Consider the following 27832-nt stretch of genomic DNA (forward strand, 5'->3'; position numbering starts at 1 on the left):
AAGACCTATCTTACTGGTCGAGGGTCAGCTAACTTTGAACACAAAAAAAAAATCAGCATTTGTAATATAGCTATCGTGCTTTATTGCCAGCTTTGCTATTTTGAGTGAGTACTGAACATTTTCTCCCTTACCACAGTAAAACCAGGGTCTTGTCCATCTGAATAGTATATTTGATCTTCCCTTTGGGGATTATCCTTCATTGATTTCTGCTCAGCTAGAGCCTGCTTTTGTCTACCTGCTGCTTCTGCCTGCTCATCTTCATCACTTTCTTGAGTTCTAGTTACCTTGACCCAGCCTGTAAGGAGGGCAAACCCAGTGTGGGTGGGTTTTGTCCTTTTTCCACAGCATCTTAGGATCCTACATTTACAGCTGAACAATTCTTAGAGGTCATTAAGTTCAACTGTTTTTACAAAAGAGGAAACTGAGACTGAGGGAGGCAAAATACTTGTATGGGTCACTAAAAGAGTGACCCCAAATTCAGTGCTCTTTTCATTAGATGGCCGCTGTTTCTCAAGACTTTTTTTCAAGTCAAACATTGATATCTTATTGTGCTGTGGCATCAGTATATTAATTTCCTGGTTTCTCCTACTTTCTACTTTGAGAAATATTCTCTCTTCTTTTAAAATTTTTTAATGACATGCTTTAATATAACCTTATCAAAACAAATAAACCCGAGCTGTGAGCTCTTCCACCCAGCATGCACTTGGCTCCCCCCCCCCCCCACCTCCAGGTACAGCACCACCACCTCTCTTTCTCGTAAGGATTTAAACTTGCCACCTCCAAGATCGCCATGGATATTGCTGCTCTTGTTGACAATGGCTCTGGCATGTGCAGCTGCCTTTGCAGGAGATGATGCCCCATGGGCTGTCTTCCCTTCCATTGTTGGCCACCCAATAATTCAGGGTGTGATGGTGGGTATGGACCAGAAAGACAGCTACGTGGGAGATGAAGCTCAGAGCAAGAGAGGCATTCTGACTCTGAAGTACCCCATTGAACACGGTATTGTCACCAACTGGGATGACATGGAGAAGATCTGGCATCATACTTTCTACAATGAGCTCTGTGTGGCCCTTGAAGAGCACCCTGTGCTGCTCACAGAAGCTCCCCTGAACCCCAAAGCCAACAGAGAAAGATGACTCAGATTATGTTTGAGACCTTCAACACCCCAGCTATGTACGTTGCCATCCAGGCTGTGCTGTCCCTATATGCCTCTGGTCGTACCACCGATATTGTGATGGACTCTGGTGATGGTGTGACCCACACTGTGCCCATCTATGAAGGTTATGCCCTTTCTCATGCCATCCTCTGCCTAGATCTGGCTGGCTGTGATCTGATGGACTACCTCATGAAGATTCTGACCAAGAGAAGGTACAGTTTCACTACCACAGCTGAGAGGGAAATCATGCATGACATCAAGGAGAAGCTGTGCCATGTCACCCTAGACTTTGAGCAGGAGATGGCCACTGCTGCCTCCAGCTCCTCTCTGGAAAAGAGCTACGAGTGCCCTGACGGGCAGGTTATCGCTATTGGCAGTGAGAGGTTCTGATGCCCAGAAGCTCTCTTCCAACCTTCTTTCTTAGGTATGGAATCTTGTGGAATTCATGAAACTACCTTCAACTCCATCATGAAGTGTGATGTTGACATCCGTAAGGTTCTGTATGCCAATACCGTATTGTCTGGTGGTACCACCATGTACTTAGGCATTGCTGACAGGTTGCAAAAGGAGATTACAGCCCTAGCTCCCAGCACAATGAAAATCAAGATCATTGCCCCACCTGAGCGCAAATACTCTGTCTGGATTGGAGGCTCCATGCTGGCGTCTCTTTCTACCTTCCAGCAGATGTGGATCAGCAAGCAGGAGTATGATGAATCTGGGCCTTCCATTGTCCACTGCAAATGCTTCTAAATGGACTGTTTGTGTTTGTTTGTGGGTTTTTTTTTTTGGCAAAAGGGTGTGATGATGGCCCCCCCCAAAAAAGAGATGAGATTGGCATGGTTTTATTTATTTATTTATTTATTTAATTATGTTGGCGCTTTACTCGGGATTTAAAAACTGGAAAGTTGAAGGTGATGAACAATCTAAGAATGCTGGAGGCAAACATCCCCAAAGTTCTACAGTGCATCTTCAGGACGCTGATTGTACATTTGTTTTTAAGTCATTCCAAATAATTGTATACTGCATTGTTACAGTTCCTTGCCTCTGTGAAGGGGGCTATCCTGATCTTAGAGTAATGGAGCTACTCACAAAACATCCAGAAGGGAAGGGGGGAGGGGGAGGTACTAGTATTGCTTTTCATGTAAATTAATGTAATCCTTTAAAAAAAACTTTTTGTATCTTCCGCCTTAATACTTTTTTTTAATTGTCAACCATCATGGATGACCCCCTAAAATCCTTCCCTGCCCCCAATATAGATGTGAATGAAGACTTCTTGCAGTCTCCCTGAGAGTTTAATAAGATTGGTGCCAGTCCTTGGGGGAGGGGAGGAGCTTTACCTGTACACTGACTTTAATACCAGGTCAAATAAAAGTGCACACATTAAAGAAAAAAACCCAAATAAACCCCAGAGCTGGTTCTCCAATGATTTCAATATATAATTGAAATACATTGTTGTTCACTATAGTATTGAATATATAATATAAAACCCTCTAGAATCAACTTAAATGTTCAATATTCGTAGAGTAGTTAAATAATTCACAGATCATTAATGTAATGAGTACAACTTAACTTCTCAGGGTCCCAGGAACTCTAAATTCAAGAAGCTACAGTTATGCTTTAGTGGAAGGACTCTCACTTGGGGGTTGGACTACAAACAAACCAAAATGGAACAGAAAAATGCAATTAAGGTGGATAATTATGAAAGCTACAAAGTGATCCAGAAGCACCTTTCTGATAAAACACAAGGTAAAAAAGCAGAATGACAAGAATAAAGCACATGCTAGCTCCAATCAGATACAGAGAAGTAGATGAGAATGAATGAACCGTTCTCTCAGTGTTGACCAATGCAGTTGGCTTTGCCAACACATGTTGATCTCTCTTCTGTGAGGAAGCTGTCATCTTTGCCCATCAAGATCAAAACCACAACAAACTTCTACACTGCTTTGGATTTACTGCAAAATATACTTTTTCCTACATGTTCAAGGCTGCATAAGCCCCATTTGTCTCCATCTAGACTATTGCAATTTGATATAGCCTGTATTGCTTTAGTCACACACATTTACATATGCAGTTTGTATTTATCTACATCCTGTTTTATAAGTCCTTTTCTGCCTTTGTGTCATGTTGTAAATTCATTGCATAGTTACTATTCTATGATTGCTGCATCACTTCAGAGCCTTCCCTCAGTACCCAATTGGCTGTAGCATTCAGCTATGCTGAGTGATAAAAACTTATAGACCAAGGAGATTTTACTGTTTTATTTTCCTTCATCTTTTTTTTCAATTGATATAATATGAAAGCTGAGACCTTGGGTATTTTGAAATGAAGAGTTATGAGGTAAAACCAAGGTATCAAAAAGGTGATGACTGAATAAGCAGGACACATTTTCTGGGAAAAAAAAGAGGCAAGTAGGACTCTGGGAGTCACTTTCCTGTTGTCAGAATGGGTTTCATGGTAGCCAGCCCTGGTGTCATGAGGGTAAAACTACCAAGAGGAGCAATAGACTAGGTTATAAAAGTTTTAAGCATTTTTCTCTGATCAGACCACAAGAACAGATGGGAGAGGGAGGAGACTGAGCAGTGAATACCTTAATAGTAGTTATGAAATAGCTGCTCTCATTGTCAAATGGGGATTTAGAACTTTTCTCTAACCTTAGAGTTCAAGTCATCCAAACTTCTCACTTTACTGCTGAGGAAAATAAATGTCAAAGAATGGGCTGATTTTGTCCAAGGACATACCCTACAACTCTAGCAAAGATTCCAAACTTTTGAAGTATTTGGATTCTGGATCCACCTTTTAATTCTAGGCAAATGATTTTGTGTATGAGTTATCTTTGTCATCAGCTCTTTGGGGATTTGGATCCCTGGTTTCTCACTCACACAGTCACTCTCCTAGTCATAAGACCTCTTACTTTTAACTGTTGCGATAAATAGCCTCTTAATCTGTTGAAGGAGAAATATTTGTCTAGCTTTTTTATTTTTTAAGAAAATATTATTTGTGCCTGACCCAGATGGTTCAGGAGAAGCCCCTCTCGGATATAAATTTTTTTTTATTTTTGGTTTTTGCAAGGCAGTGAGGTTAAATGACTTGCCCAGGGTCACCCAGCTAAGTAATTATTAAGTGTCTAAAGCCATATTTGAACTCAGGTCCTCTAGCTATTCTGTCCTCAGATGTAAATTCTTTTCATTGTTCAATATAACTCCAAGATAAGCCCAACCCCAGCCCATCCCTCTACCCTGCCTTTACCTTCTCACCTCTTAGGCTTCCTAAGCTGGTACCCGATCCCAATCACATAGAGGGGGGGGTCCCTCTTAGACCCCTTTCCCCCTGACTCCTCCTTGCCCAGGAAGAGGGCAATACTCTAAAAGTTTGACCCACATCCCCGTCCAGGCCAGACTCACTTGGGTCTAAACCCAGTCATTTCCTATGTGCTTTCCTTTCTCCTTTTCACTCAGCATTCTTGTCTATACCTTTGTTGTTCAGTTGACCCTGAGTATGCATGATTTAAATCTGCAAACTGTTTCCAGGTTATAATATATGTAAATTTTGCAAGCCTGTGAATTAAAGTCTAAGTTTTCCATACCTCTGGGGTCAGAATCCTGAGTTCTCCACTTAAGAAATGGGCCCTTATCTTTGAGCTCTGATGGCACTGCCCAATTTACCCAAAATCAAAGCCATCAAAATGCTTACAATCTCTCCCTCTCCAGATCATCTTCTAAACAGCTGTGGAAATAATCTTGCTAAAGCACAGCTCTGGCCATGCCATTCACTTGTGCAAAAGATCTGCAATGGATCCATCCTCATTGTTGCTAAGAAAAACTTTTGAGTTCCTTTGCTTGGAATGTGCAGTCCTTCCTAGGTCTTATCTTTCCTGGCTTATCAGGCTACTTACCATTACCCTGCTTTTCAGTCCACCTGACCCACTTGCTATTCCCCAAACTCTGCCTCTCCACCTTAAATGCATTGTCCTCCATTCCTGTAATGCTTTCCAACCTCATCTATGCATTTTGGAATCACTAACTTCTTTCATGGCTCATTTCATGGACAAACATGCTCCTGACCTCCTTAGGGGTTGTCTCTTTTCCCTTTTCAATTATGATGACTATATTTATGTATTCCCATGATGCATCACAAAGTCCTTGAGAGCCTGGATGTTCATTTTTGTCCTTGAGTCCCCAGTCCATAGTATAGTGTCTAGCATGTAGAAGCCATCCAGTAAAGGCTCTTTGATCGGTTGATTGTTCTTCTAACCTGAGCACCTAGTGCTGCAACCTGCCCCAGAGAAGGCATTTATTACTTGCTGAATGATTGATTTATTGTCTTTCTATCTCTGGCTTTGTGCTTAGTAGGCACTTAGTAAATGCTTATTCAGTTGCATCAGATTAATCCTTTGGGACTTATACTGATTTGTTCCTTGTGCTTTCATGACTGAACAAACAGGACAGTAAATGCCAACCCTTCAGCCAACTTTATTTGTATACACACATTTTAGAAACAAATGATCTTGTTTGGTGGCAATTAGGGTTGCTGTACTGAGTCAGTCATTTTAAAATTTACCCTTTAGCAGAGTGGTGACAAGATAACGAATGTGCAGTTTATGGGCGTAGGAGTGGAGCCCCAGAGAAGTGAGAAAAAATGAACTCATTGAATCTTCATGGACCATCAAGTCCAGAGACCTTTTCATTTGAAAGAGTCCCTTGCTAAAGCATTCCCTGGATTGCAGCCTCCCCTATGTGGGGGAAGGGAACTTTCTCTCTTGTTAGCTGGAGTGACTATGCTTATTAAAATAAATGAAGTCTAATCAGCCAGTCATCATTAAATGCCTCCGGACCCTGTTTAGGTGTCAGAGTCATACAAAGAAATATAAGTATTCAAGCTTAAAGAATGTCTGAGCTGGAAGGGAACTTATGGGTCATCTAGGGCAATGTATAGATGAAGGAAGTAAGGTGAGGTAACTAGCCTGTGACCATAGATCCTTCTTCAAGAAGAAGCTTTTAATCTAGTGGGGGGAGAGAATAGCTCAGTACATAAAGAGTTAAATGAGAGGGCAATATTTATATGGCAATAATTAGAAAAATGCAAGGGATGTTATGAATCTCTAGATGAGCAGCATAAATAATGAGGACCAAGAGAGCTCAGGACAGACACATCACCATCTGCCTATGGGGTCTAGAAATGCTTTATGGGAAAGGAACAACCCAAGAAGACATCTTTCCACTCATCCATTAATTCAGTAAACATTTATTGCCAACAGTGTGCAATTAATCATTGGCAATTCACTGCCTTCTATTTATTCATATTGTAGTCTATCCATAGCTCTTTGGTCTCATCTCCTCTGACCTTGATTCTTAATGGGCTAAGATTCATAGCTATCAAGAATGACTGGGAGAAAATGAGTGTTTAAAGGACTGGTTTTTCTGTGTCAGAAAGCAGATTGGGATCATCAACAATTCTGAACAGTTTTTGAAATGGATTCCAGGTTGCTCTTTTCTTCCCATTCAACATTGGCCCCCAGCTTGGAGCTCATTTCTATTGTCTGAGATAATTTGTTGAAGGGTTTAAACCTCTTGGAGGTAAGCCAGTCATGTAACAGGAGTAAGGAATACCAGATGGACAGTTTAGCAGCTTCAGTGATACTCAGGAAAGTTGAGAAAGATATTGGATATATTTTCAGTGGGACATTTATAAAAGAATGAGCAAGTATCTCACAGGATGTGGATAAGGAGGGGTTATAATTTGCACCAAGGAAGGGAGCATTCCCATTTATAAAAAAAAAATTGATTCTTTAAACCCTGAAGTATGGAAAAATGGGCCATGATGGGTACTGGGGGAACACTCAAATATGGAGCATGACTTCACGCTCAAGGAGTCCATGAATGGTAACTGAAATTTTTTGGTACTTTTTTTTGAACTTTATTTAAGGCAATGGGATTAAGTGACTTGTCCAAGGTAACACATCTAGGCAGTTATTAAGTGTCTGAGCCTGGATTTGAACTCAGGTACTCCTGACTCCAGGGCTGGTGCCCTATGGCACATTTGTAAAATAATTTATGTACATTGTCTTATGGGAGCATCACATAAACCCTGACAGCTGGTACAAAAGATGCCATCCTCTTTTCCATTTTGGAGATGAAAAGTTGAGATTCAGAGGAGATAAGTAATCTACCCATGATGGCAAAGTCAGGCCACAAACCAAACCAGGCCACTGTGGTATAGTGGAGATAGCAATGAACTTGGAGGAAAGACCAGAGTTCAGTTCTCTCACTTTCTATGTCATAATGATCTGGTCATCAGAGCAAATAAATTCTGTTACTACTAGAAGACTGACCTTAAAACCAGGTAGCTCTGGGTTCAGGTCAGCCAACTCTGACACATGCTGGCAATGGGATCCTAGACATGAAACTTCACTTAGTGTTCTAGACAATGCTCTATGAATCTAAATTGTTGAGAAAAAATACAAACCATCGTTAGCAGAAGGAATTTCTACACCTGAAAACTCCTTAAACCGATTAACTCACAAATCTTTTTAATAGGCAGATAAGGGCAATATTAATGGTAGGCCAGCAATGTGAAACTAATGGTAGACCAGGATATGCAAATCCTTAATGACTCACTCAGAATTAATTTTTTTTTAAATTTTAGAGGTATGTTCAGAAGATCTACTTATGATTGAGACAAATACTTATCAACTTTGCCAACAGCCAGTCCTTAAACATTCATTATGCACCTCTTGTTTGCCAGGCAACCTCTAGGTGCTATGATTATTTTTTAATAGTTTTTTTTTTAGGTTTTTGCTAGGCAGCAGGGTTAAGTGGCTTGCCCAAGGCCACACAGCTAGGTCATTATTAAGTGTCTGAGACTGGATTTGAACCCAGGTACTCCTGACTCCAGAGCTGGTGCTTTATCTACTGTGCCACCTAGCCGCCCCTAGGTGCTATGATTATTATGGTAGCTTCTAGACTTGGAGAGCTGATTGAGTCATGGCTGAATTCCTGTCATGCCACAGCTGGGCCCACTCATTGCAGTAGAGTGGAAGGAGTACTGACTCTAAGAGAGAGGGTCTGGCATCAGGTGCTGCCTTGGACGCTACCTGTCAAACCTTAGGCAAGTCATTTCAGCACCATGGACTTCACTTTCCTTAAATGTCAAAGGACGGTATTGCTAGGGAGGAATCAATGCACATTGTATTAAGTGGTATTTATTTATTAAGTGTGTCCTGCAGTATCTGAGGCAGAATTGGAGGGGGAAGAATAGACACACAGATAGGAGAAAACAAATTATGAACAATTAAGCGCAAAGTAATCTGAGCTTTGATTGAAGCTCACGGGGTTAGGGAGAGACTTCTAGCCATAGGGGAAAGCCTGTGCAAAAGTCTGGAGGAGGGAGGGAAAAGGGAATAAACATATATGCTTATGCTGCTAGGTGCCAGGCACTATACTAAGGACTTTAGAGAACCTGCATTCAAGTACCACCTCTGACACTACTTGTATGACCTTGGGCAAGTCATCTTACCTCCAGGGACCTCAGTTTCCTTATCTGTAAAATGAGTATTAAGTTGAATCAATTGATCAATAAGTTTTTATTGAGTGCCTAATATGCAGACTCTGAGATCACAAAGCCAAAAGCCAAAGTCCTTACATCCAAGAATTTTACAATGGATTGAGGAGCGATGTTATCTACCTCTATATACATGCCTAGGCACATCTAGTTATACACAAAGAGATGTCAGATTATTTCAGAAAAAGGATGAGATGGCCCCTACAGTCCTTACCAGCTCCGGATCTTTGCTCCTCTGCCAAAGTCCCCTCCTGTTCTAAATGTTCAGTTTCTATTTATTCAAAGAGAAGAAAGACTGTGAGCCAAAGTGAGGGCAACACTTCAAAAGAGTGATCAGAAACAGCTGGAGGTGAGACAATGACTCAAGAGGGAGCTGAGGTTAAAGGCACATCCTCAGAGCTAGAGTTTTTATCAGAGCTAGAGAAGAAAGAAATGAGAGGAGCTCAAAAAAAGGAGGAAAAAGGGCATTGTTATTCTTATTTCCAGAATTGCTACGTGTACATTGATTTGTCAGCGTCAAAATTTTCTTTTCTATCTAAAGCATCCTGTACATGGGTTATGTGATCTCCAGGCTCAAAACCTTTGAGGGATTCCATGTTAAATGCCAAAAGGAAAATAAAACTCTTTGGGCGTCCAAGGTACTCCCAATTCTTATTCTGAACTCCCTATATAATGTTATTGTTTTACCTGGAGAAGGAGAATGGGGTGGTACTTGATTGCCATATTCAAGTATTTGAAGGATATATGGAAAATTAATTCCATTAGTTTTATTGGACCCTAGAAAAGGGAAGAGGGAGGAAAGAGTAGAAGAGAAGTAGATTCGATGTTAGCTGACAGAAGGACAAATACTATTGTGTGATTGTGCTTGTGTGGGTGACTTTTACAAAAAACAAAACAAAATGGGCTATCAGATGGTAGCAATATTCTCATCAATGGAAGTGTCCAAGGAAAGACTGGATGTTTCCTTTTTTAGGTCCAAGATGAACTAAAATAATTCTAAGGTCCCTTGAACCTTGATGATACTGTTATATATTATCTTTTGACTTAGATTAATCAAATTTAACTCTTTGCCAGCCTTCTACCAGACAAGTTTTCTTGCCAACAAATTTCTGTTCCATTTCTTCTATTTCCAATTTTCTCTCTAACTCCCTTATTTCCTGCCTCCACCTTTCATCTCTACCTGTTGTCATCCCATTGCTAATTCAAATGCTTTCTTTTTCATGAAGCTATTCCTCATATGCCCACACTGGTAAGTCAGCTCTCTCCTTTACCTATTTTATTTGGATCAGTTATGCAATCAGTTCATAAGGATTAATTTAGTAAGCCTCTTCTTGAAAGTGATGTTGAATGAGTATATTATAAAGCCATGATATCCAACATCAACTGAGTCCTCATTGCAATGAGACAGTCCTTTGATTTCTCCTAAAGGAATCTCCTATCTCATTCTTTACAAAATTTTTCTAAACTTTCTATTTCCTTTTTCAATCACCATACTACTACTACTACTACTACTTCTCTCTCTCTCTCTCTCTCTCTCTCTCTCTCTCTCTCTCTCTCTCTCTCTCTCTCTCTCTCTCTCTCTCTCCCCCTCCCTTCAGCTAAGGCTTCAGCTAAGGATGGTGCCTCTTATTTTACTGAGAAAATTAAGGTCACTCAACATGAACTCTTTCTTCTCAATTTCTTCATATAAAACCCACCTTGAAATTATTCTTACCTCTTCTTTCCCACTCTGAATCTCTGACAAAGAAGTGGCCCTTCTCTTTGCCCACTCCTCTACATATACACCAGATCCTATCTCCTCCCATATTCTCCAGCAGATTTCATCCTCAATCATTTCTTCTTTCTAATTTTCAACTTTCCTCCATTCAACCAACTCCTTTCCTACTACTTTCATATATGCCTTTATCTCTCTCATCCTTTATTTTTTGAGGAATAGAACAGATTGTTTCTTATATAAAAAAGAGAACTAGGAAAGAACATACACACACACATATTAGCTTTTGAGCTAATGGCATGATACAGATGTTTCATATCATTTTAATGATTGAACTAAATTTATCTCAAAATAAGGAAAACCAATTTGGAGGAATTGACATGTTGATTGTAATCCTGTAGGTTAAGGGTATAAAATGATCAACAAAAAAGTATTCCAGGTGTCCAGTACTTTAAAAAGTATATTAACTAGATTTTATCATCCCCTGAAACTCTCGTGGTATGTCTCCTCTCCATTTCTCAAGTTAACTCCTTGAATAAAGTTGTCTACATTACCTTTCTCCACTTCTCCATAGACTCACCTCACATTTTTTTTTGTAATCTGACTTCCAACCTTATCTCTTAATGGATTTCACAAAAAACTACCAAGGATCTCTTAATTATCAAATTTACTGATCTTTTCTCTGTCTTTATCCTTGACCTCTCCAGCTACCTTTTGCATTCCTTTCTTCCTGGGTTCTCTTTCATCTCTGGGTTTTTGTGACCCTTCTTTCTTTTCATTCTCTTCAGTTTCTACTGATGATTCCTAATCCATAACACACTTTCTAACTGAGTATTCCCCAAGGTTCTGGCTCAAGGTCTCTTAACTTTTCCTTCTGTACTCTTGCTCTTAGTAATCTCAGATCCCATTGGTTTAAGTATCACTTTTATGCATATGATATATATATATATATAGAAATTATACACAATATATGGGAATATATTAATATAATATGTAAATGTATACTGTATACATGCATATATAGATTTCTGTTTTAAGCTTGTTGATCTGTAGGTGCCTCAGAGAAAACTATTTAGAAAAATGTAAAAGTTGGCTGGTGTTGCAGGATTGAAAGTCAGAAGAGAATGAGGCTTGGATATATAAGCCCACTTAGAATATATGCCCATATGAGTATATGCAAATATGTATATGTGAACATACACATGCATGCACATGTACAGTTGGACATATGTATATTTCCTATATATTTGCGTGTGTGTGTGTGTGTGTGTGTGTACATATCTAGTTAACTCCCCCCACCCTGGCCTTCAGGATTGCATCACCAATTGACTATTGGACTTTTCAAACTATGATATCCCAATTTAATGCCCCCCCCAATTGAACTTGTTTTTGAATGTTATTTTATTTTTCAATTCATGCAAAGATAGTTTTCAGCATTCAACTTTTTTGTAAGATTTTGAGTTCCTTATTTTTCTACCTCCCTGCTTTTCTTAGCCCCTCCTCATGTCAGTGATAATCTGATATAGGTTATACATGTTTAACATCATGTTTAACATACTTTTATATTAGTTATGTTCTGAAAGAAGAATAAGAACTAAGGGGGGAAAACCATGAGAAAAAGAAAAAAAAAACATAAAGCAACTTTTAAAATTGAAAATAGTATGCTTTGGCATACATTCAGAGGCCATAGATATTTCTCTGGATGTAGAAGCTATTGTTCATCAAAAGTCTCTTGGAATTGTCTTTGATCACTGAACTATTAAGAGGAACTAAGTCCATCATAGTTGATCATCATACAAGATTGTTATTTAATGTCTACAATGTTCTCATGTTTCTGCTTACTTCACTCATCATCAATTCATGCGAGTCTTTCCAGGCTTTTCTGAAGTCTGCTCATGATTTCTTTTTTTTTTTCCTTTTATTTTTTGCAAGGCAATGGGTTAAGTGACTTGCCCAAGGTCATACAACTAGGTAATTATTAAGTATCTGAGGTCCGATTTGAATTCAGGTTCTCCTGCTTCCAGGGTTGGTATTCTAACCACTGTGCCACCTACCTGCCCCCTGCTCATGATTTCTTACAGAACAATAGTACTCCATCATATTCATATATCATAATTTGTTTAATCATTTTCCAATTGATAGGCATCCCCTCAATTTCCAATTATTTGTCACTACAAAAAAAGAGCTGCTATGAATATTTTTGTACATGAGGGTCTTTTCGCATTTTTATGCTATTGATGGATCAAAGGGTATGCATAATTTTATTGCCTTTTGGGCACAGTTCAAAATTGTTCTCCAGAATTGTTGCATCAGTTCACAATTTCATCAACAAAGCATTAGTCCAAAGTGAACTTCTTAGCTTTTCTTCCAGACTCTCTCCTCTTTTCAACTTCCCTATGTTTGACAGAGGAACAACCATCTTTCCAATTTCCCAGGTTTGCAACCTCAGCATTATCCTGAGCTCTTCACTCTCAATTACCCCATATCAGTTGTCAAATCTTGTTATTTCTACCTTCAAAACATCTCTTGCATCCAACCATTGCTCTCTATTCAGACAGCTTCTGCCTTGTTAAGGTCCCTACAACAGATTGCTAATAGGTCTCCCTCTTCAATTCATTTTTCACTTTTGTCTATCCTACATGCTATAGCAAAAGTAATTTTCTTTAAGTAAAGATCTAGTCATGTGACCTTTGCATTCAAATATCCCTAGTGGGTTTCTATGGTATCCAGGATAAAGCAGCTAGGGATATTTGAATGGAAAATTAAAAGCAGAAACTTCATTTAATTTTAATGCCCTCTGTAATTTGGTCACAAACTGTCTTTCCAGTCTCATTGACCATTACTCTCCCTCTCACATTTTATGATATGTCAAGCTATCCTGCTCTCTGCTCATCCCACATGCCAGGCTATCTTTTATGTCCATGGTTGGAATGCCATCCCTTTTTATTCCTCGCTCATTGGGTCTGCTTTTCCTATCAGAGGCAGCTCAGATGCCATGTTCTACATGGAAGCTATCCTGAGTCCCTTCCACTACTAGTACCTTCCTTCTCAAGTGAGCTTATATTTAGCCACTTTTTTGTATATTTGTACTTGTTCACTTTATTTTTTCTATATATTTTTATATGTGATTGGTGGTTTTCTCACTAGATTGTAAGATCCTTACAGGTAGAAATTGTTTCATTCTCTATATTTCATTCCTTCCTTCATTCCTTTATATTCGTTCTTCATATTTCATACTTTTTATATGATTCCTTAGTGGCAGGCACAATATTTGGCACATAATAACCTCTTAAAATATTCATTAGTTGTTGGTTTATTGAGAGATGAATCAGAGACCTAAGTTCAAATTATGATTTCAAAAGATGTTAACTTGTGACCAAATCTGTCACATGAGTAGGACTCAGAAATTTTCTCATCTGTAAAACAGGAGTGATACTTCTAATATCTATCTCTCTGAGTTGTCGTAAGGTTCAAATAAGATAATGTATGTCAAGTGTGTTGCAAACTGATAAATGCCAATTTTTTGTTGCTGCTGTGATTATTGTTTTCATATTCTTGTTTTATACTCTAAAAATTTGCATAGACTGGATCCTTGAGCAAATAATTTTCATATTCCTAATCATATTTAAAATTTAGCAGATAATTACCCAAGTGGATTCATGACTGTCTTTTGTCACTGTAAGGGGCTTTTGGTCTAAACTTATATTCTGTAGGATTGCTGAAAACATCTTTAAGACCCCTCTTTTAGCAAAGATTATGATCATCATCACTATCATGAATGGTGCTCTCTTTCTATATATCTCATATATCCCCCCTTCTTTAAATTGCAAGCTGCCCAAGGAAAGGCATCATTTCTAACTTAGCATCTCTTGTGACCAGTTTATTGTAGTCTAGTAGATACTTAATGTATAAATGGATGGATGGATGGATGGATGGATGGATGGATGGATGGATGGATGGATGGATGGACAATAATTGAAAGAATGTGAGGAGTCAATAATCCAAATAAACAGTGAGAAATTTTTTTATTATCTCTGTTAAATCTGGTGTAAGTTCTTGAGGAAAATTTTAATTAATGGTGGGAAAAATGTTTATTGCTCCTCCAGAGGTAGAAAGCTTACTGAATAGGATACTGGGCCTGTAATCTAGAGAAGCCCTGAGTTTGAATGTGACTTTAAATACTTTCTTTGCTAGTCACTTAACCTTTGTTTCAGTTTCCTCATCTGTTATATGGGGCTAGTAATAACACCTACCTTACAGAGTTGTGAGGATCAGATGAAATGTCCTTCTTTCCATCCATCCATCCATCCATTCTTCCTTCCTTCCTTCCTAAAATTCATGTTAACTCAAGATATTCTTCTTGAAATGTGTGGCCGAATTGCTTAATGTCCACTATGTCCTTGAGTCCAATCTTATCAATGGAATCTTAGACAGTTTGCTAGTAGGGCTATCAATAAGTAATGTACATGAATAGTCCCTTAATAAACAACCAGTCCCCTTATCATTGTTCCTGCCAGGATCCTCATTAGTCAGTAATTCTGCCTTAACTTGGAAGGGACTCATTAGGATGCCTTTTGTTTCCTGATCTTTTACCTCATCTTCCGTTTGGTCTGGGTGTTTCTGCCCTAGTTTGTGTATCTTGCTTCTTGAGTGACACACATGCATATTTCTTCTCTTTCTTAGAGACAAATGTCTGGGGGAGAGCCCACACAGCCAGTTTCCGATCAGTGTGCTTTTTAGTTTGGAAATGAAAGAAAGTATTTTTAGCAAGTTGCTTCTTCGAGCTACCCTTGATAGAAAGATAATAATGACATTTTTTTGAAGAAAAGGGGAGCAAATGGTCTTGCTGTGATAATATATGAAGGTGGTGAAGCAAGCTAGAATGCTCAGGGAAATTGACTAGCCGCAGTATTCCTTCTCACTTTACCAATTAAAGAGATGGATTTTGCCCCTAGTAGACTGAAATGGGCAGAAATTTAGGACCAAGGACTCTGTACTTTGATTGATAAGGTATGTGATCTTTGAAAACTGTCATTTAAGATGCTAGGGAGAAGCTAGTGAATAATTTTAGAGACATTTTGTTATGTGCTGATGCACTTTCCTGAAATTCTTTCCATGTGACATCAAAAACTCCAGGGAATCTAAAGCCTTCTAAAGTCCTTTGAAAACCTTCATTATGTGGCAGGCACTATGTTAGGTAATCCAAAGAAAAGCCAAAAAACAGCCCTTTTCCTCAAAGAGCTTACATTCAAAAGGGGAAGACACTTCTATGGAAATTATTGCATACAAGATAAATCCAGGGTAGTTGGAAAAACATGTTCAAGTGGAAAATTCTCCTGGCTGTGTGGTGGTGGTGTTGGCATGAGATGGGTAAAAGCCCCCAAAACCTCCTGTAAGATATGGATCTTAAAGAGAGCTACAAATACTGAGGGGCAGGATAAACTCTGTATGTTGAAAAGTGAATTGTTGTCACTGAACTCTTGGGGTAACACCTACCAAGGAGGACCATTATGAGATCAAATGATATATTTGGAAAGTAGTTAACATGGTATTTAGCAATAATAAGCACTTAAATATGATATTCTCTTATTCAATAGTACACACATGCTATCCTGGTCTGCAGAGATCCCTGTCTTCCTGAAGAGTGTTCCAGTAGGGTATAAGCAGTTCCTTCAAAGTTGGAGAGACTTCCTCTACCTCCCAGAAAGTGAATGTACATCTGACCAGGCCTATTAGATTCAGGCCATTGTCTATGACTGACTAGAAAATGGTCAATATTCTTGGTCACAGAAGTCCATAAAGACCATCTAACAAGTGTTGAAGAAGATATGAACTATGACCATAGGTAGAGTAGTGATGATTTACAGAATTCCTTGCCTTCAGTGTCTTGCCACACCAATCCATTCTTCACATAGCTCTAAAAATGATTCATCTTGTGTCTAGACCTGACCATGGTACAGCCCTACTAAATAAACATCAGTGACTCCCTATACCCTCTAATCTACTCTGACTTTTAAAGTTGTTATTATCTGTCTCTTACCTTTATTTCCAAAATTACATATTATCCCCCTTTGCCAAACTGACCACCTGACACATGACTCTCTATCTCCCTTTATGGCAATCCTTTACACTAGCTATCCTTCATAAGTTACAGGTAACTTAACTGAGGCCCAGAAATGTGATATGACTTTCCTAAAAACATATTGCCAGTTATTCCTTGATGAGGGGAACATAGGATACCCAGTCCTGTGGCACCCTGGGAAAAAAGTATTAAATATTTCTCATCTTGATAAAGATAAAGAAGAAACATAAGGACTTAATTGTATTACCTGAAACTTAGGATAACAGACAGCTTCCATCTCTTGTATAATTTGATCTTGTTAGGATAGGAGAAATGGTACAGGCATTGGGAAATGAAAGAAGAGAGATCTAGGAGTTGTGAGGCTTAGATATTTTTATATTTGTAGGCAAATGAAGAAGTGATTTTCTATTTAATTTTTCCTTGGGATAAGGTAGAGAGAGGCTTCAATCAAAAAGCCTAAAAAGTATAATCCTGCTGGAAGGTATGTATTGTATCTTGCTCAATCAAAAAGCCTAAAAAGTATAATCCTGCTGGAAGGTATGTATTGTATCTTGGTTTGAGTAGATATACTTAGGTCAATTATAACTTGAGCTGAGATAAGTAAGAAATCAGGAATGTTCATTCTAGAATTATTCTGGTCTCCCAGACTGTAAATACCAAGAATTTGGGGTTGAAGATTGATTTGGGGTTTGAAGAAAGACTACATGCTATCAATGAAGGGCCAGTCTTAAATGACTTGAAATAGTCTCCTCACTATATTGGTTTCAGGGTGAAAATTTGTTTGTAGTTACAATCATCATCTAGGATGATGTGTTAAGATATAGAGGAATTGTCATATTACTGCTGGTGGAGGGAGCCCTCAGTGAAATAAAAAATCCTTAAATATTGAAGTATTATTTCTTCATTTGAAAACTATAATCTGATTCCTTCTAAGGATATTTCCTTCATGTATTTCTATTTCACTATCTAGTTTGAAATTCTATTGCCAATGTCAAGCCAACATGGCTTTTTCTTCATCCCTATTATAAGAAAAAAGTCCTTCTAATAAGAGTTGTTTTTATCAAAGTGGCTTTTTAGAGAAATTTTTATAGCTTATTCACTTCTTATTTAAAATTCTTTCTTTTTGGAATTCAGGAAATGAGAAAGGAAAAAGATCTAGTATAGATTTTCCTGCTTTTTTATCCTATCCTTCTGAATTAAATAGAATGCACCTTTAAGAGTTTGATAAATTCTTTCTTTTATTTTATTTATTATTTATTGGGTCAAACTTGAGGTGGAAGTCTCCAAAGAGTGTTTAGAAAAAGAGAGCTAAGAATGAGAGCACTGGGAAAGAATAAATGTGCAATTAAGTTAAATTTCTGTTCATTTGCTTCTTCCAGGATTTGAATTCAGAAATTTTGTATAAATATGGAAGGCAAATCTGGCATTGGGAGGGGAACAACAGTTGAGTTACCAGCCTCAGAAAATCAATTTGAGAATGAGAGAAGGCATGTGAATTAAGAAATGAGACAGAAAAACAAATGGAGGTATAGCCACAAAGATATTTTTTCCCACATATCAAACTGTCTAGTATCATAAGCCCTCTGCTGAGAGGGAAGCTTCAAGGGCTAAGGGACACTTGTTAAAAGATGGGATTTTTAAGTGATCACGTGGCTGCTGTCCAAAGTCCTGGAGTAAGATGCCGAAGGTGATTGCATCTGAGTGGTTTTCTACAGGGAGTTGCCAAAGTCATTATAAATCATGACAGCTTCCTTGAAGTTGAAACAACCTGCAGAAGCCTTTGAAGTCCTATGACTCTAAGAGTCTGTCCTCAGAGAGATCCCAAATTGGCTCTCACTTAAGGACCTTCCTGTTGCTTGGCTATATTCCTGATGGTTCTGGGAGGAATCAGGGACATCATGATGCAATGGTTTTTACATTTGTGAAAATGGATAAGTCACAGAATCATAAAATGTGAAGCTACCCAATACCTGAGCAAGATGAAGATGATGTTTGTTCTTTGTTCTTTACGATCATGACATCAGGGGAAGTGATGCTATGACAAGCACATGAATTGGATTTGAATGAGATGTTGGGCTTAGTCACCAAACTCACTTTCTCCTCCAGAATCATCTAGTTCCCATGGCCAGATAAGAACCAGGATGACTGGAGACAGCCCTAGATGTGAGGCAGTTGTGGTTAAGTGATGCACCCAAGGTCACAGAACTAGTAAGTGTCAAGCATTTAAGGCTGAATTCAAACACCCATCCTCCTGACCCCAAGACAGCGCTCTATCCACTATATCACTGAGCTGCCCCTCCTGAGCAAGAATGTATACTATAGCAAACTCAGCAACTCATTCCACCTTTGCTAAGAGACTTCAGAAAGTGGGAACCAATAGCCTCCTGAAGGAACTTATTCTACTTTTAGATAAATCTAACTTTTGGGAAGTTTTTGTTTAGTTCAAATCCAAATCCTCATTTTTGCAACTTTTACCCATGACTGTTCAGTTTTGCATATAGATACAAACCAAGAAGCTTTTATTAAACATTTAGAATGTGCCACATAGTGTATTAAACCAAACCAATCTAATCCCGCATATATCATTATTTACCTTACAACTTCCCCTCTCCTCATTTTTTCTTATGTGTGAAATGGTAATAATAACTCTTACTCTACCTGCCTCACAGATAGTAGAGGATGTGCTTGGCAAAACTTAAATGCTATGTAAGCATAAAATGTTAGTATCATTGTTGCCACTTGTTTTTGCCTGGAACCTTATCATTTTCAATGTTCTTTCCAATGTAATTCTTTCATTAAGAAACTCAAGAGTCTAAGGGTACAGGTTACGGTTTCCTCTTTTTTTCCCATTGAAGGAAAGGAGCATAATAGAAAAAATAATTTTGGAAGTGAATAGCTGTATATAAAAAAGGGATTTCTAGGAATGAGATTTGTATTTGTACATCACAACTTACATAGTTGAAAGATTTCTGGCTAGAGATGAAATGTACCCAAAATGACTGATAAGAATAGATATGCCAGATGTTTTATAAATCTAATCAAAGGGGCCTTAATTAAATATTACTGGGGATAGAGATTGCCTGTATACAGTTCATCCTTAATAGATACTACAGATAATGGCCACATAAAGGGAAAAGGAAAAGCAGTTTCGATACCAACAAATTTACAGGAGACAATATCCAATCCAAGGGTTCATGATCTCAAGTGTCTGTCTATATACACTGATGACCATACACTGATGATACAAGAAAGCAAGGATAGTTTTAACTCAAGGTGGGTGTGCACATATTTGATCTCATATGTATCATTGAGATTTGATGGAATAAAATCCAGGACTGAACCTTGGATCTGGATGGTTATACTTCATTTTAAAAAAAAATGTAAAGGTTATTGGGGTGTAGCATTGTATATTAAGCAGGTAACCTTGTGTGTAGAAATTCAGAAACCAGAGAAAAGGAAGCGTGATGGAGAATATTTGGGTGAAGTCAAAAGGTTGAGAAACAAATTGATTTTGATTAGATTAAAAAACAAACAGGAAAAAAGAAGAGCTTGAAGAACAGAGCACAAACCTAGCATCCAAGGCGTGATAAATCAGTGATGTGGGATTTCAATTATCCAGATAGTTTCCAGAGCTCTCTATGATAAAAAGAGAACATCTAATTGCTTATTGACTTGCCTTAGCTATAATTTCATTCTTTAAAAGGATGGAAAAGCCATTCAGATAAAATTTTCTTCTGGATTTGATTCTCACCAATAGGGAAGAATTGATTGCCAGGATAGAAGTGATGGAAAATTTGAAGGAAAGTAGTCATTCAATCTCAGAATTTGTGATGGAGAAAAAAATCTGGGTATAATCTGACATGTGATCTAGAAATTGGAAACACAGATTTTTGGAGAGTTCAAAGGAAGGGTAAGTAGGAGCGATTACTTCAGGAAAGTCAGCCCAGAAAGGATGGGAGATACTTAAGGAGGAAATTCTGAGAATATAGAGGTATACAGTTCAATGGGGAGGCAAAAATAACATTTGTCTGAGGAAGGTAAAGTGAATACTCAGGCAAGTTATCAAAGAAGATCTATTTTAAAATTAAATGAATACTATGAATGTTAGAGTTTTATGTGGTTCTTCCAGGAAAGTTAATCAAAATGAACTGATGTTTTTGAGGGAAGCTACTGGCTAAGAAAATAATTTTTAAAGCTACATTAAGAGAAAAAGAAGCATCAAATAAGTAACACCTCTACTTGGTGAGCTTGGGGATTATGAACACTGAAAAACTGCTTCATTCTGATTTGTCCATATAAAGAAGAATGACCTTTTCACTGGAAAAGACAAAAAAGATGCCAAAACAATGAGTTGTATTCAAGATAGGAAAGGAGCTTTTAACTGGCCTTGATGAATTCAGTTTAGGGGGGCCAGATGAACAAAATTCTTAAATCTTGGAAGAGGTGATAGATTTACTAAAGCTATTTTGTCTGAGTTTTAAATTGTGTAAATGGGAGAGAAAATGCAAAAAGGGAAAGGGCAAAAGTCCTAATTGATAATAAAGTAAAGAGATCCGAGTTTTTCAATTGTATGTTAATTTTCCTAGGAAAATTCTAAACATGTGCTTAAAGAAATGATTGACAACAAGAAAGGACACGCATGACTGCAAAACTCCAGGATGACTTCATCACAAACATGTCATGAACAAACTTAATTTATTCTTTGAAAGATTTAGTAAGGTAATATATGAAGGGAATGTTGGTGATGATGAAGGGAACTGTGGTCATTTTTTTTTTTTTAGATTTTAGCAAACATTTTGATAATATATCCCATTCTTTTAGATAAGATGAAGACATAAGAACTAAATGAATATAATCAGATGGAATCAGAATGGTTGGATATTCAGGCTCAAAGAGTCTTTGTACATGGTTCAATGACAGCTTGGCAGAAAGTCTACAGTGAAGTGCCCCAGGGATGTATGCTTGGCTCTATCTTGTTTAACATTTTTATCTGTGTCTTGGAGAAAGGCATTTGTTGTATCCAATTTGCAGAAGATACCAGGTTGTGTAGGCTAGCCAACACACCGGATAAGAGAGTAAAAATGCAGAAAGATCTTGGTAGGTTAAATCTAATAATATGAAACTCACTACAGATAAATAGAAAGTTTCGCAAATGAATAAAAACTCAACTCCACAAGTGATAAAATAGGGGAAGCATGATTAGATAGCCTTTTTCTATTAAAAATAGAGATTTTAGTGAACTGCGTTCTGATAACCAAAACAGCTAATACAATCTTGAGCTGTGTAGCTTCTAGGAATAAGAAATGAGTAATCCCTCTGTACTCTGTCTTTGTCAGACCTTATCGGGAATATTGTGAACCCACAAGTTAGGAAAGATATTAAGATGGAGAAGATCTAGAGGAGGACAATAAGAATAATGAAGGACCTTTATTCCGTGATATATATGAATTTTGCTGGAACTAGGCCAATTTAGCTTGGAGAAGAGAAGACTTGGTATGGGAAACAATAATGGCTGAAAAAGTAGAGGATGAACATGAGAAATTGGAATTAGACATAGAAAAAGTCGGTTTGATTTTAGTGGAGAGATTATGAAGGGAAATCAATGGGAAAACCCCAAGAGCTGGAGTGAAGGACTTTAAAGGCCAAGCAAAAAAGGGGGAAAATACTGAGGGCATCTAAAGTGAGGAAGCAAAAGAGGAGAAAATACCAGAATATTTCAAACTTTATTTCACTGGAGAAAGACGTGTGCTGATTGTTGGTATCAGCAAGGGGTTTCAATATGGATTTTTGCTAGATGGATAGCATACTTGGGACATATGCTTCCCCACAGGACTCAAATATTAAAGTTTTCTAACTAGATAAATGCCTTGACTACTCTGCACTTAAAAGTATCTGTTAATTTATTTTATAGACCAAAGAATCCAAAAGAGTATTAGCTCAAATAAAGCCAAACAGAAGTTTGCATGGCAGAAGTGGGTGAGAGAAGGAGTGTGCTTATTTGTACTATACTAGCCATTATTTGCTGATTGGAGAGAAAGGTGAACAAGGGGCTTTTAAGCACATCCATTAGATTGATTTCAGTTAATACCAAACAGATGCTGAAGTCAGGAGGCTTAATGAGATGGTGCAAGGCTGTTAGGTTTATGTCTTTGAGTTAACAGGGAAAAACTCCAAATGATGCAGGTTGTAGTAAAGGGATGCTTTGTGAATCATTCAAATCAAACTTGAGGTGGTTTCTCATTGACTTCATGAACAATGAAGAGGACACACTTGACCTTGAGAATGCCCATCTCTTTAGATATCAGGAAACTATAAGGTATGGCTGCAGTAAATTCTGTTCTAGTGAATTCGTAAATTATCAGAAATTATTAGACCACCAGAAAACTATACCTAATTGATTTCCAAGGTCTTTTAAGGCTTATAACTACTTTCACTGATATTTTTGAGGCATGGGAATTTGGTGCTAGGGCCTTTTTATTCCTTTGAAATGTCATGCTTCTTTCCCTTGAGGTACAATCCCTAAATGTACCTGACCTCTCCAAATTTGAGTATCGGGTGGTATTTGACACCACTGTAATTGTCTCTTCAAATAGAACGCATTATGGATGATATGTGTCTTCCTATCCCAGTACTTTGGGTATTGCTGTGTAGAATGGCATAGTCTCAGTAGGTATCCAATCAGTGTTCACTATGATGAACAAAGTTTGGAGGTCTTTGGCTAATGATGTTAAAAAAAAAAAGGCATTGTACCAGAATGCGGTCACCATTCTCAGAAGTGGTCATCTTATGGTGGGGTTTTACCTGTTTTTATTTCTTACGAGATATAATTTGGAGGATTTCTGCCTGCTATTTACTAACTCTATGTTCTTGAGTAAATCGCTACAGTCCACGAACCACAATATCTTCTTCTAAAATCCGGGTGGACTGAATTAGATGACCTCTGAAGTTCACTTCAGATCTAAATCCATGATCCTAGGATGTTATTAATTCCCTCCTCTTCTCTGAAAGATGGTATGCCATGGGGACAGAATGATGACCACACTGTTAACTAACAGTCATTATACTGTTTCTTTGGCCTAACTACTTTTCTTTATTTTTAAAATTTAATTACATGTAAAAACAAGTTTTAAATTCTTCCCCTACATCACACCCCAGTCCCCTCATTGAGGAAACAATTTACTTAATATAGGTTAAAAATGTGTCGTCATGAGAAACATTACCACATAACATTTTTATTAGTAAAAGTAAACCCCCCCCCCCAAAAAAAAGAGAAATCTCAAGAAAAATAAAGTGTCTGTGGCTCTGTCTCTGGGATGCATAGCATTCTTTATCTTAAGACCTTCAGAGTTCTCTTGGGTCACAGCATTGCTGAGAAAAGGTAGGTCATTCACAGCTGATTATCTACAATATTGCTACTACTTTATATATAGTACATTTCTCATTTTAGTCACTTTTCTTTGATACAAAGGTAGGTTTGATTGATGTGGGGTGGGTCATATCCAACAATATTCCAAAACCACCATGCATAGCCCAGATATTCCTAAAAGTATCAGTAGTTGGCTAAGTAATATGCAACCCATAAGCATTCATTGCTATTTAAGCTTGTCCCCATTAATCCAGTTGACACCTTTCAACCTTTCTGGCTCTAAAAACTGGGATTTCTATAATCATAATTGGCAATGGAGTGAGCAAGCTGGACATGCAGGAAGGCCAGAGTTCAAATTTACTTCAAGATACTTACTAGCTGTGTCACCTTAGGCAAATCATTCAATCTCCTCAATTGTCTCCTTTAAATGAAAGGTGTAAATTGGATCATCAATTCTCAGACTTTTTGGGATTAGGGAATCTTTTACATTCTTGAAACTAGTAAGGACACTACCACCTCCAATCAAAAGAACTTTTGCTTTTGTAGGTAATATGAATTAATATTTGGCATATTGGAAAAATCTTTGTATTATTATGAAAATAGTTTTGACTGCACAGATACCCTGAAAGGGACTCAAGGTCTCCCATGATCCCATGAGCCACACTTTGAGTGCTTTAGAATTTGATATTCTCTCAGGTTCCTTCAAATTCTATACATCCTAGAACTTGGTATGCCACCATCTTCTGTCTCTTGCTTTTCTCTTTTTATTTTAGAAAACTCATTTTTCCCATATATTATTTCAATTCTGCAGGTATGATTTATGGAAGTTCATATTACCCACATGCCATTTAATATTACTGGTACTTCTACTTAATATAACTGCAAAGACACATTTATAGGGCTTACTAAAATTTGAAAGAAAATATTTCTTAGGTTTCTTCATTTATTCATTCATTCATTCATTCAGCTATTTTAAAACAACAAGAATCGTTCCAGTAGACAACGTGTATTGGTAGGAAGCTTCATGCATGTAAATCATCAGTACCTAGTAAAGCTCTGTGTACAGAGAAAGGGAAGGAGGTGGAGAGAGAGAGAGAGAGAGAGAGAGAGAGAGAGAGAGAGAGAGAGAGAGAGAGAGAGAGAGAGAGAGAGAGAAAGAGAAGGAAATAACCCTTACCCTTAAGTGGATTCAGTAAATTGCAGTACAGTTTCCAGAAGTCTTTACCTCAACCATTGAAAAAAGACTGATGTGTTCAATGGAAAGGTGAGGAAGCAGTTCACCCCAGATATGAGATTCAGTTTTTATGAAACTTTTACTAAAGTTAGAGGCAGAATATCCATTTCAGACAATAACTAAATATATAGTTTGGTTGGAATTTAGGGGACAGGAATGGAGTAGCTGGAAATATAGGATGGAGCCTTAAATATCTGGCTGAGGAATTTGTCTTTTATGCTAATGACAATGTAGAGCCAATGAAGTACCACTAATTGGTATGCAGTAAATGTTTAATAAATGTTAGCTGAAATGCCTTCACATATTTAAACCCATTCTTTTTTTTTTTTAGATTTTTTAGGTTTTTGCAAGGAAAATGGGGTTAAGTGGCTTGCCCAAGACCACACAGCTAGGTCATTATTAAGTGTCTGAGGTCAGATTTGAACCCAGGTCCTCCTGACTCCAGGGCCAGTGCTGTATCTACTGGGCCACCAACCTCTCCCTTAAACCCATTCTTTAGAGGACTAGTTTGATAGCTGTGTGGAGGATGGGTTATAGAGGAGAAACACTGGAAACAAACAGATGACTATCATAATTGACTACTTCAATGACTATTGCAATAGCATATCAATGGGGGGGTGATGTGAATCTGAAATGGGTTAGTAGCCATGTGAGTAAATAGAAGAGGATACATATAGGAAATACAAGTTATGAAATTGTCAGTATTTGAAAGTTAAATGGGTTTTGGGGTAGGAGAGAAAAAATAGTCAAGGTTGATTATGTATCTTCAGAACGTTAGTGCAAATGGTATAAATTTTTGGCTTTGTCATTTATTTTATTTTTTTCCTCAATTATATACCAAGTTGTTTTCAGTACCATCTATTTGAAAGCTTATGAATAACACAGTTTTTTTATTTCCTTTCCCCTCCCCAAGGTAGCGAACAATCTGGTACAAATTGTACATGTTTAATATATTTCCATATTGGTCATGTTGTGAAACGTGAACATAGTATGTTTTGCTCTGTGTTTAGATTCCATAGTTTGTTTTCTGGATATCATTTTCCCAAATGTTGTCATTTTTAAATGAATTGATTCTTTGTTATAGGTCAGTCATCTCCAAAGAGGGAGTCAAGTGATATTCCCCAAGCAGAGCCATGGCCTATCCCCCCAAAAGCATGGCATCAACTAACTGGAAGTTGGGAAGACAGGTCACATCTCATCTTTAATACTATAACCAACAAGGGTCTTGTCTCTCTTATGACCACTCTTATTCTTATCTTCCATTTCACCCCCCCCAACTTCTCACCTTCTTTGTTCTGTAGAATATCATTCACTCACCTTTAACCAGTTGTTTGTTCTTTAGATAGGCTATCTACAGCAACCTTGCAGGTGCTGTTGGTAAGGTTTCAACCATTCTCCAAATTAAGTCTCCAGATTAACTGCTATAGCATGCCCTCCGTGCCAGCTATAGTAGGCAACCTCTATGTTCTTGGGAGTGTGACTGGTGAGTCAGAACTCCATTTTTCCTTTGTCAATTTTAAATGCATCAGAGAGAGAACACAGCAGGAATGACTGTATTGTGATTTGCATCACAGATGTTACATGATCTCCCTAACCAAACCCACCCAAACTTCCAGACTTTTCAATTATTGTTAGAGGCCCTGCCATCTTCTCAGTCATCTGGTTTGGCCATTACTTTGAACTCCTCGGCTTAGCCATTACTTTTGAACTCTTCAGTTTCTCTTGCCACATTCACATTTGCCATCAATTGTCAAATCTTGTGTGTTCTACCTCCAAATCCCTTACATCTATCCTCTTCACTCAAGAAACTGTCACTTGGTTTCAAACACTTATCATCTCTTGTCTGGACTATTTCCCTTACCTCCTAATTGAACAACCTGCCTCAAGTTCTTTCCCCACTACAATCCATCTTCCACAAAGGTGACAAAGTGATTTTCTTAAAGCTTAGTTCTGACCATCTCACTCTGGTATCCAGTAAACTCTAGTGAGTCCTTCTAACTCTTAAGATAAAACATTTATTCTCCAGCTCATCCTTTTTAAATTTTCATTTTAACCAGATTTATAATGTAGATAATATTAGTACAATCAGATTATGTCATTTATAAATAGTTCAATATATGAAATTTGCTCAATATATGTTCCAATTTTTTTTTTAAAAAATTAGCTGACAGAAGTAATAAAATAATTGGGACACTATGGCTTTTAAGATTTTGTGATGTCTATGTTCTATATGTTGTGAGAAGTGAAGAGACAGTAAACCCAATTCGTTAGGTTGTTCTGAGAGAGGCAAGTCAATACGAAAGATTGCTGCCTTCTGCAGTTCACTGCATGGGTTAGACATCACCATTTTACAAAGTATCTGGACAGCTCCAGATTTTTTTCTGGACACCCAGGACAGACCAGCCAAGATTTATCTGGGAAGCCTGCAGCCACCATTCTTTACTCCGGCAATGGCCTATTTAAAAACTTTAAGATGAGGAGGTTATAGATATCACATAAGTATAAAATAGGGGTCCAAGTTAGGGGTCATCCTGAGTTTAGGAAACCATGGCTTTGGAGATGTTATATTTCCAAAGATATGGCCTGGTTAGTGTTGGGGATCATTGTCTTTATAAGGTCTGAATTGCATTACCTTTACTATCAGCTTGTCTGAGAGTATAGAGGAGGGAAGGAAATAATGTCTCAAATATATCTCTTTCTGACATTGTGACAATGAATTTTAT

General features: G+C 37.8%; 1 protein-coding gene and 1 pseudogene across 1 annotated transcript in view; both read left to right on the top strand.

The window, feature by feature from the left end:
• IQCJ (IQ motif containing J) overlaps nucleotides 1-27832 on the top strand; it is a 155040-nt gene that overhangs the window by 91805 nt on the left and 35403 nt on the right. The gene's annotated exons all lie outside the window — the stretch shown is intronic.
• Nucleotides 926-1906, top strand: LOC141491588 (actin, cytoplasmic 2-like; annotated as a pseudogene).

This window comes from Macrotis lagotis, chromosome 6, assembly GCF_037893015.1.
Source record: "Macrotis lagotis isolate mMagLag1 chromosome 6, bilby.v1.9.chrom.fasta, whole genome shotgun sequence".
Taxonomy (NCBI): Eukaryota; Metazoa; Chordata; class Mammalia; order Peramelemorphia; family Peramelidae; genus Macrotis; species Macrotis lagotis.